Source organism: Mobula birostris, chromosome 10, assembly GCF_030028105.1.
Source record: "Mobula birostris isolate sMobBir1 chromosome 10, sMobBir1.hap1, whole genome shotgun sequence".
NCBI lineage: Eukaryota > Metazoa > Chordata > Chondrichthyes > Myliobatiformes > Myliobatidae > Mobula > Mobula birostris.
This window is the reverse complement of record NC_092379.1, coordinates 48,649,299-48,660,516: the sequence shown is the minus strand read 5'-3', so window position 1 is coordinate 48,660,516 and position 11,218 is coordinate 48,649,299.

Here is an 11,218-nt window from a genome sequence, read left to right as displayed (position 1 = left end):
CAACGGGGTCAGTTAATAAACTTAATTAAACAGATAAGCTGACTAATTACAATTGAACTGCTTAGTCAGCATCTCCACTCTCCTCCACAGCTTCCCTGTATTCCCATAAGCACACCCTCCAAAAACGTGGGCATTGGCATTGCCACGTCCGGTTGTGGCTGTGCAGGAACTCATCTGCATTGAGCAAGGAGGAGGAGGAGTGGCTGGTGATGTTGGCGGGAGGAGGAGGGCAGGAGAAGGTGACAACGATACGGAGGGTGACAAGAAGACTGCGACGCTCACTAACCCTCAACACCGGGAAGGGTTTCCGTCGGGATTTCCCTCAGCGCTCCCCGATTCTCCGGCACCGAGCTGGACTACGGGCACCGGGCCACGTCCGCAGGCCTTCCTGGGTTCCTGCTCAGGTCCACCTTCTCCAGCTGTAGCCCCGGGTGTTTCAAGCGCAGGCTGAGTTCACAGCACAACCGAGCGCCAGGTCTCCGCTGCAGGAAACACCCGTCTCAGGTCTGAGCTACAGGCAAACCCCCGGTGACCAGACTCGGAAACATCTGCGGAAAGTTGCAAACCCGGGCTGCTCCGCCATGGACACGAGTCTCCGCCGCACTCAGGACGTCTTCAAAAGGCGATGCCACCCGTCACCCGGTACACCTTCGTCTCATTGCTACCATCAGGGGGGAAGTACAGCACCCTAAATACAAACGGTACACTCAACATCAACGGGCGTTCCGTGTGTCGAGAGTCAGAGGCTGCGGCACAGGTTATTTTTGAGGAGCCGTCTGAGACCTCTCGGGATGTGCCGGGCGCGTTCCCGACAGCGGGAATCGATAAGGATGTCAACACAAACTGGTTCAACATGTCCCTCAGCACTTCGTTAACCAGGGGCTGGAATACAGCGGGGCCATTGGCCAGACCAAAAGGCGTCACCAGGTTTTCATAGTGGCCATTGGAGGTGCTGAAAGCCGTTTTCCACTCATCCCCTTCTCTTATGGGAACCAGACTGAAGGCATTGCGCAGATCAGTTTTGGAAAACGTGGTGATCAAACACAGACGCCAGCAGGGGAAGAGGTTAACGGTTCTTCACAGTGATGTTGTTCAAGGGCCGATAATCGATGCAGGGACGGAGCTTGCCATGTTTCTTGCTCACAAAAAATGCCTGCTCCTGCTGGAGAGGTTGACGGACGGATAAACCCCATGGGTAATGCCTCCTTGATGTATTCCTCCATTGCCACCGTTTCAGGACGAGGGTGGGAAAAGAGCCGGCCCCGGGGAGGACTAGTGCCAGGTGGGAGGTCGATGGCCAGTGCGGGACCAGGAAGAGGCTGTGGGTGGGTAAAGGAGGTGAATCACTGCATCATTGCTGCACTGGTGCACGTCATTCAATGCCCACTCTGCGTCGATCCAGTCAGTCCTGTTCTCACTTCTTTCCTTGTAGTCCTCCAATCTTCCCCTCTCCTGAATCTGTTAAAGCTTTTGAGAATTCCACCTCCCTTTGGAGTAGTGAGTTCCAGACCGAGACCATTCGCTGCATGAAATGGTCTCTCCCCGCACCACCCATGGCCAGCCAGTCTACACGCAAGCCCCGTGGTCCTCCTCCCTTCCACCAACGGCAACAGCTTCTCTTTCCCCTGTGGTGAATGGAACATAGAACACTCCTGTGAATCTGTCACACATGACTGACGGCCAAACACCCGAGTAACCGTGAATGTCACGTTCCCCAATGACACGACAGTGGTGGGGCTCATCACCAAGAACGACGAGATGGTTTACAGAGAGAAGGTGGAAGAGCTCGAGGTCTGTTGTCAGGCAAACACTTTTCCTCAATGTCAACACGGCAAAGCAGGCGGTTATCGACTTCAAGAGAACTCATACGACAAAACCTCCCTTTACGTCGGCTACAGTAGCGGAAACAGTTTCAAATTCCTGGGAGTGCGTACTGGCACAACTTCTCACGGTCCCAGAACACATTTCACCAACTCCTCCGCTTTCTGAGGAAACTGGCAGGAGCTGGACTAGGCACGTCCATACTCGCGTCAACTTACGCAGTGGAAGCCATCCTAATAAGCTACATCATTGCTTGGAATGGACACTCCAATGCAATAGACAGGAAAGTGGGATCTCGCAATGGTCACCTATTTTAATTGCATTTCCCATTCCCATTTCGACATATCCATCTATGGCTCCTCTACTGTCCCAATGAGGCCACACTCAGGTTGGAGGAGCAACATCTTATATTCCGTTTGGGTAGCCTCCAACCTGATGGCATGAACATGATTTCTCGAACTTCCACTAATGCCCCCCTTCTCTATTCCCCATTCCCTTTTCCCTGTCTCACCTTATCTTCTTGCCTGCCCATCGCTTCCCTCTGGTGCTCCCCCCCCCCATTTTTGCTTTCTTCCATGGCCCTCTGTCCTCTCCTATTAGATCCCCCCTTCTCCAGCCCAGTATCTCTTTCACCAATCAACTTCAGAGCTCTTTACTTCACAACTTCCCCCTTCCAGTTTCACTTATCACCTCGTATTTCCTCCTACCTCTGACTCCTCATCTTTTTTCTTCGCCAGGCCTGCTGAAGGGTTTTGGCCTGGAACGTTGACTGGACTCTTTTCCATAGATGCGGCCAGACGTGCTGAGTTCCTTCAGCATTTTGTGTGTGTTGTTAGGAAGGCTCTCCAACTGCTTGTCAAAACTGCCGAAAACATCACTGGCACCAAGCCTGCCCGCTACCAGGGACATAGTGTATACAGAAGGGTGCCAGGAAAGGGCCAGTGGCATTACATCCATCCACCCACCCTGCTCAGTGGCCCTTGGTCCCACTCTCATCATGGAGGAGGTTATGCAGCATCCACGCTAGTACCAGCAGCCTATACAATGGATACTTTCCCCAAGCAGTATGGCTGATAAACATCTCTGCCCATGAAAAGGCCCCTCCACGTCCCAAACCACCACAACTTTATTATTTCTTGTCAGTTACCTTATGTTCAGACATTCCTGTGCCTGGTGTCCATACAGAATTACGACATTGTATTTAATACAAACTATCTCATGCATTTTTATTTAGTCTGTTCTTTTTATTAGTAGTGCAGTGTTCTATATCCATTGGGTGTGGTTTCTTTGTGCTGAATGGAATCTGGAGTAACAATTATCGGAAATGACAGTAAGCAACCTTGAGAAGAACATTATCGCACAGTCCTGTTGCGTAGTGACTTTGGGGGTGATAATAGAGTCATATGAAGTACAGAACAGAAACAGGCCCTTCGGCTCATCTACTCCATGCTGAAATCATTTAGACCGCCCACTCCTATTGACGTGCACAGGGACCACAGCCCTCCATATCCCTACTATCCATGTACCTATGAAAATCTCTCTTAAACATTGAAATTGAGCTCGCATGCACCCCTTGTGCTGGCAGCTCCTTCCACACTCTCACGACTCTCTAAGTGAAGAAGGTTCCCCTCATGTTCCCCTTGAACCTCTCATCTTTCACCCTTAACCCTTTGGTTTTAGTCCCATCCAACCTCAGCAGAAATCGCCTGCTTGCATTAACCCTATCTGTACCCCTCCTATCAAATCTCCCCTCAATATCCTGCGTTCTAAAGAATACAGTCCTAACCTATTCCATCTTTCCTTATAACTCAGAATCTGAATCAGGTTTATTATCACCGGCAGGTGGCGTGAAACTTGTTAACTTAGCAGCAGCAGTACAATGCAATACATAATATAGAAGAAAAAAAAACACACAAAATAAAATAATAATAATTAATAAATAAATAACCAAATCAATTGCAGTATTCTTATATTGAATAGATTTAAAATTGTGCAAAAAAACAGAAATACTATAGGTTAAAAAAGTCAGGTTGTGTCCAAGGGTTCAATGTCCATTTAGGAATCTGATGGCAGAGGGGAAGAGGGTGTTCCTGAATCACTGAGTGTGTGTCTTCAGGCTTCTGTACCTCCTACCTGATGGCAAAAGCGAGGAAAGGGCATGCCCTGGGTTCTGGAGGTCCTGAATAATGGACGTTTCCTTTCTGAGACACCGCTCCTTGAAGATGCCCTGGGTACTCTATAGGCTAGTACCCATGATGGAGCCGACTAGATTTACCACCCTCTGCAGCTTCTTTCGGTCCTGTGCAGTAGCCCCTCCATACCAGACAGTGTTGCAGCCTGTCAGAATGCTCTCCACAGTACATCTATAGAAGTTTTTGAAAGTATTTGTTGATGTACCAAATCTCCTCAAACTCCAAATAAAGTATAGCCGCTGTTTTGCCTTCTTTATAGCTGCATCGATATGTTGGGACCAGGTTAGATCCTCAGAGATCTTGACACCCAGGAACTTGAAACTGCTCACTCTCTCCAATTCTGATCCCTTTATGAGGATTGGTATGTGTTCCTTCATCTTACCCTTCCTGAAGTCCACAATCAGTTCTTTCGTCTTACTGACATTGAGTGCCAGGTTGTTGCTGCGGCACCATTCCACTAGTTGGCATATCTCACTCCTGTACGCCCTCTCATCACCACCTGAGATTCTACCAACAATGGTTGTATCGTCAGCAAATTTATATATGGTATTTGAGCTATGCTTAGCCACACAGTCGTGGGTGTATAGAGAGTAGAGCAGTGGGCTAAGCACACACCCCTGAGGCACGCCAGTGTTGATCGTCAGCAGGGAGGAGATGTGATCACCAATCAGCACAGATTCTGGCCTTCCAGTTAGGAAGTTGAGGATCCAATTGCAGAGGGAGGTACAGAGGTCCAGGTTCTGCAACTTCTCAATCAGAGTTGTGGGAATGATGGTATTAAATGCTGAACTATGGTCGATGAACAGCATCCTGACATACGTGTTTGTGCTGTCCAGGTGGTCTAAAGCTGTGTGAAGAGCCATTGAGATTGCATCTGCCGTTGACCTAATATGGTGATAGGCAAATTGCAATGGGTCCAGGTCCTTACTGAGGCAGGAGTTCAGTCTAGTCATGACTAACCTCTCAAAGCATTTCATCACTGTGGATGTGAGTGCTACTGGGCGATAGTCATTAAGGCAGCTCACAGTATTTTTCTTAGGCACTGGTATAATTGTTGCCTTTTTGAAGTAAGTGAGAACTTCCGCCAGTAGCAGTGAGAGGTTGAAAATGTCCTTGAGTACTCCCGCCAGTTGCTTGGCACAGGTTTTCAGAGCCTAACCAAGTACTCCATCGGGACCTTCTGCCTTGTGAGGGTTCACTCTCTTAAAATACAGCCTGACATCGGCCTCTGAGACAGAGATCACAGGGTCATCAGGTGCAGCAGGAATCTTCACAGCCGTAGTTGTGTTCTCCCTTTCAAAGCGTTGTGTTCATCTGGTAGTGAAGTGTCGCTGCCATTCATGCTATTGGGTTTTGCTTTGCAGAAAGTAATGTCTTGCAGACCCAGCCAGAGTTGTCGTGCATCCGATGTCGCCTCCAACCTCATTTGAAATTGTCTCTTCGCCCTTGAAATAGCCCTCTGCAAATCATACCTGGTTTACTGGTACAGGCCTGGGTTGCCGGCCTTGAATGCCACAGATCTAGCCTTCAGCAGGTGATGTACCTCCTGGTTCATTCACAGCTCTTGGTTTGGGAATATGCAGTAGGTATTTGTAGGCACACACTCATCCACACAGGTTTTAATGAAGTTGGTAACAACTGCAGCATACTCACCCGGGTTCGAAGATGAACCCCTGAATACAGTCCAATCCACCGATTCAAGGCAGTCCTGTAGGTGCTCCTGTGCTTCCCTTGTCCATACCCTCTTGGTCCTCACTGCTGGTGCTGCAATCTTCAGACTCTGCCTATACTCAGGAAGTAGAAGTACAGCTAGGTGATGAGACTTCCCGAAGTGAAGACTTGGAATAGGCATTCTTGATGGTAATGTAGCAATGGTCCAGTGTGTTGTTTACTCTGGTATTGCAATTGATCTGTTGTTGGTAATTGCTTAGTGATTTTTTGCAGACTGACCCGGTTAAAGGCTCCCAAAACGATGGTGAAGGCGTTAGGACGCGCTGTTTCGTGTGTGTTGATCCCATTGCTCAGATCACCTAAAGCCTGCTTGACGTTGGCCTGAGATGGAATGTAAACTGCTACCAAAATGACCCCGGAGAACTCTCGTGGTTGGTAAACAGGACGGCACTTAACTGCTATATATTCCAGAGCAGAATTGGGACAGCACTGATATACTTGTGCACCAAGAAGAGTTGATCATGAGGCATACTCCTCCACCTCTGCTTTTGAGAGACTCTATAGATCTGTCCTGACGGTGTACAGTAAACCCGTCGATCTGAATCGCTGCTTCCGGTACGGAAGGGGTTAACCAGGATTCCGGGAAACAAAGGACGCACGCGGTCCTAATGTCCCTCTGATTCATCACACCAGCTCTCAGGTCCTCGATTTTATTCAGCAGAGACTGCACGTTTACCAGCAAGATAGTCGGTATTGGGAGCTTAATTCCCCGTTTCCTTAAACGCATTTGTGTCCCGGACCTTACGTGGAAACCTACGTGCACCCTTCCGTCCACAATCAGTGTTGCTTCCGTCCGTTTTCAGCAGAGATATTTCTTTTAAATGCATTGAGACATCTTTGTTGACTGCTCTAACCTTGGAAGCAGTCGTGCTTTTTAGCTGTATCCGGCCGAAACAAGAATTTTTAATCGTAACCATTGAGAGTTCTGCTGCTACACGAGTCCTCCATACACAGCAATATCCTTTTAAATTTTCTCTGTACTCTTTCAAACTTGTCTACATCTTTCCTGTATGTCGGTGACCAAAACTGCACACAATCCTCTAAATTAGACCTTACACAGTTTCAACATAACATCCCATCTCCTGTACCTAATACATTGATTTCTGAAGGTCAACGTGCCAAAAGCTTTCTTTATGACCTTATCGACCTGTGATGCTACTTTCAAAGAATTATGGACCTGTATTCCCAATTCCCTTTGTTCTGCCACACTCCTCAGTGCCCTAGCGTTCACTCTGTAACGCAATGCAACACCTTGTGCTTGTCTGCATTAAACTTAATCTGCAATTTTTCAGCCCATTTTTCTCGCTGATGCAGATCTCCCTGCAAGCCATAATAGCCTTCCTCACTGTCCACTACGCCTTCAAATTTGGTGTCATTCACAAATTGTCATGGTCCGGTCCGTGAAGTCCGCATTCCAGTTCACGGTCCCGTCTGTGGACTCAGGACTCAGGGTCTTCCAGCCGTCCCTTTTTTGGTTGAGTTAATCGTAGGCACCTGATTCCCATCTTGGGGCTTAGAATATAAGTAGCCTTGGGGTTGAGTGAGGGCTGCTGGTTTGTTTTGTCAAGATCCCCTGGGAGCAACCTGCCGGTGGAAGGCTGGAGTGGCCACTTGCCATCTTTGGGCCGCGTTGGGGAACCATCCCCTCATGGAGCCTTGCTGTCGGTAGTCGGAGCTGTTTTTGCGGTATGGATTCGGCTGTTTCCATAGCCAGCTGAGGTTGCTGGCTGAACTGAGACTCGGAGCTACCCTGGAGCATAGATGGAACTGTCTGTCGTTCTTTGGTGTTGCCTCTTCTTGTCCTCACCTCTGTGGGGTAATTCAGGCCGTTCTGCGGTTGCTCTGCAGGGGGTCCTGTCTTGTCTTGTCTTGTTCTCGACTCCATGGGGTAAGTCAGGTCTTTTGCCGTTGCCCTGCGGGTGGGGGGGGGGGGGATCTGCCTTGTCTTGTCTTGTCTTTGCCTCTGTTGAGTAAGTCTGGCTGTTCTACTGTTACCCGACGGATGGTCCTGCCCCACCTTGGTGTGGAGAAGAAGTTGAGTCCCGACTTGTCTAAGTATAAGTCCCGGCTCTATGTCTACACACTGTCCTGTCTCATGTTGGTGTCGTGTTAACGATGAATCCTGGCTTTTCGTAGGATAAGTCTTGGCTCTATGTTAATGTACAGTTCCCAGTCTGTCTCCGAGTTCCAGCCTCCGCATCTCAAGATCCCAGACCCCAGCCCGCAGCCAGGCTCAAGACCCACGGCCCCCGCCCGCAGCCAAGATCAGGCCTCTAGACCCCAGCCACCTCCTGTCCTGAAGCCATGTCATGTCCTTGCCTGGTTCTGGGGTCCGAGCCCGAGGCAAGACCCAGATTCTGGGTCCTTGTCCAGTCTCGGGGTCGGAGTCGAAGCCTTGTCTCGTATTCCATGGTTTCTAGTCCTGGTCCTGCTTCCCCTAGCCCAAGTCTGCATTCTTGTCCCTGCTCCTTGTCTGTATCATGTCACGTCCCTACTCTAGTCAAGTTCTGTTTCTTGTACTTCAGTGTCTGTGTCTTGCATTTAGATCCGTTCCCAATGCCCCGCTTTGTGACACAAATTTGCTGATCCAGTTAAGCACATTATCATCCAGATCGTAGACATAGATGACAAACAACAATGGGCCCAGCACTGGTCCCTGCAGCATACCACTGGTCACAGGCCTCCAGTCAGAGAGGCAAACCTCTACTACCACTCTCTGGCTTCTCCCATAAAGCCAATGTCTAATCCAATTTACAACCTATGCTGAATGCTGAGTGACTGAACCCTCTTGACCAACCTCACATACGGTACCTTGTCAAATGCCTTGCTAAAGTCCATGTAGACAACATCCACTGCTTTACCTTCATCCGTTTTCCTGGTAACTTCCTCGTAAAATTCTATAAGTTTGGTGAGACATGACCTGCCAAGCATGAGGTCACGCTGACTGTCCAAATGCTTATATATCTGGTCCTTTAGAAAACCTTCCAATAACTTTCCCACAACTGATGTCAGACTCACCAGCCTATAATTTATGTTTAAATCCTTCTTAAACAGCAAACGACGTTGGCTATCCTCCAATCCTCTGGTACCTCTCCTGTCACTAAGGGTAATTTAAATATCTTCGCTAGGGCCCTGGCAGTTTCTGCACTTGCCTCATGTAGGGTCCGAATGAGGGAGCACCTTGTCAAGCCCTGTGGATTTATCCACCCTAATTTCCTCAAGACCATAAACACCTCTTCCCCTATCATCTGTGCAGGGTCCATGAAGTTGATGCTGATTTGCCTCACTTCTATAGACTCTGAGTCCGTCCTGAGCAAGTACAGATGTAAAGAATTCATTTAAGATCTCCCCCATCTGTTCTGGCTCCACACATGGATTGCCGGTCTGGTCTGCCTGAGGATCAATTTTGTCCCTTGCGATCCTTTTGCATACGTATCTGTGGAATCCCTTAGGATTCTCCTTCATCTTGCCTGCAAGAGAAACTTCATGCCTTCTTCTGTCCTTCCTGATTTCTTTCTTAGGTGTTCTCTTGCATTTCCTGTACTCCATAAACACCTTATTTGTTTCTACTTGCTTATACCTGCTATGCACCCCTTTTTCTCTCTCTTAACCAGGTCCCTTGGAAAACCAATTCTCTATCTTTACCCTTTATTCTGACAGGCACGTGCAAGCTTCGTATTCTCAACATTCTGTTTTCCAAGGCCTTGCACTTACCAAGCACACCTTAGCCAGAAAACAGCCTGCCCCAATCCACACCTGCCAGGTAATTTCTGATACATTCAAAATTGGCCTTTCTCCAGTTTAGAACCTCAACCCACGGAGCAGACCTATCTTTTTGCATATTTACTTTGAAACGAATGGCATTGCGGTCACTGGATGCAAAGTGTTCCGCTACACAAACTTCTGTCACCTGCCCTGTCTCACTTCCCAATAGCAGATCAAGTATTGCACACTATCTTGTTGGGACCTCTACTTGCTGGTGAAGGAAATTTTCTTGAACACAATTGACAAACTCTATCCAGTCTAGTCCTTTTATAGTGTGGGATTCCCAGTCACTATGGGGAAAGTTAAAATTGCCTACTGTCATTACTTGTAGGTGTCCCAGATGTCTCCTCTAAATTCGCTCGTCTAAACCCCGTGGACTGTTGGGTGGACTATAATATAATCCCATCAACGTCATTCTGCTCCTCTTATTCCTTGGTTCTACCTATAAAGCCAGACGAGTCGAGTTCTCTGGTCTGTCCTGGCTGAGAACTGACTTGACACTTGGCCACCCCTTCCCCTGTAGTCACCACCCACGTCTCATTTCACGTCTAAAACAACGGAACCACGGAACAATGAGCTGTCAGTTCTGCCCTTCTGAGATCCAACTCTCACTAATACCTACAATGTGACAATTCCACACACTGACTCATGCCGTATCGTATCCGCTTTTCCTATAATGATGGGTTGGAGAAGTTCTCTCAGGAATGGACGAGCAAGTGATTTCCCCAGAGACAGCATGGTGTGTCAGAGACAGGAAGGGGAACCAGGAGTTCCAGACCCAGGGAGGGGGGTGTTGCACAGATCGGAAGAGGGGTGGGGGGCTGTCCCAGTTTGGGTGTGAGAGTCGGAAGGGTGTGGGATATGGAAGATAGTTGGGAGATTTCCCAAGGAGGAAGGGCTTTAGAAGAGCAGAAAGGGGGCATCCTCACAGCGGGTGGGGCATTGAGGGAATGGATGAACGGTAAGTCCCAGAGAAGGGGGCATATCAGATACAGGGGTGCAAGAGGACGTCCTGGAAATGGGAGGGAGTGGACAGATTGGGTGCAGACGGGTAGAGAGCATCCCAGAGCTCGGAGATGATTGGATACGGGCGTTGCAGACAAGGAAATAGGATGTGGTGGGGTACGGTACATGGCCGGATGGGTTTGAGAGGGGAGGGTGGGGAAAGGTGCGTGGCCGAGATGGGTTTGAGAGGGTGGGGAAGGGGGCATCCAGAGATGAGGGGAAGCAGGGCTGTGAAAAGGGTCGTAGTGGCAATGGAGGGTGGAAAAAGGTTCTCATAGACTCGGGAGGGAAGGAAGGGCAAATGGGGCATCATTAAAAAATGATCGTGGGAGGTGGGAGTGTGAGCGCCCTAGAGAATTTGGCGCGGCGTTTCAGAGATAGGAGAGGGGTTAGGGCAGGTCCCACATGAGTGGAAGTAGCGTCAGGGGCGGGGCGATGATGTGACTGTGGTGTGCCGTAAGGTGATGGATGGGGTAGGGGGGAAGACGGGTTGAGTGTGGGGAAGGGGCGTGGTGGGTGTTCCAGAGATGGATGAGAAGCTGACTAGGCGTCCCAGGCACTCGGTGGGTATGGGAGAGGGGCATTCCAGGGAATGGTCGGAAGGGCCTCTCCAGAGAAAGAAGCGGGTGGGGGGGGGGGCGGGGGGAGGCGGCATACCACAGTGGAAGAGTGATGGGGTAGGGACGACCCAGACCCTGAGGTGG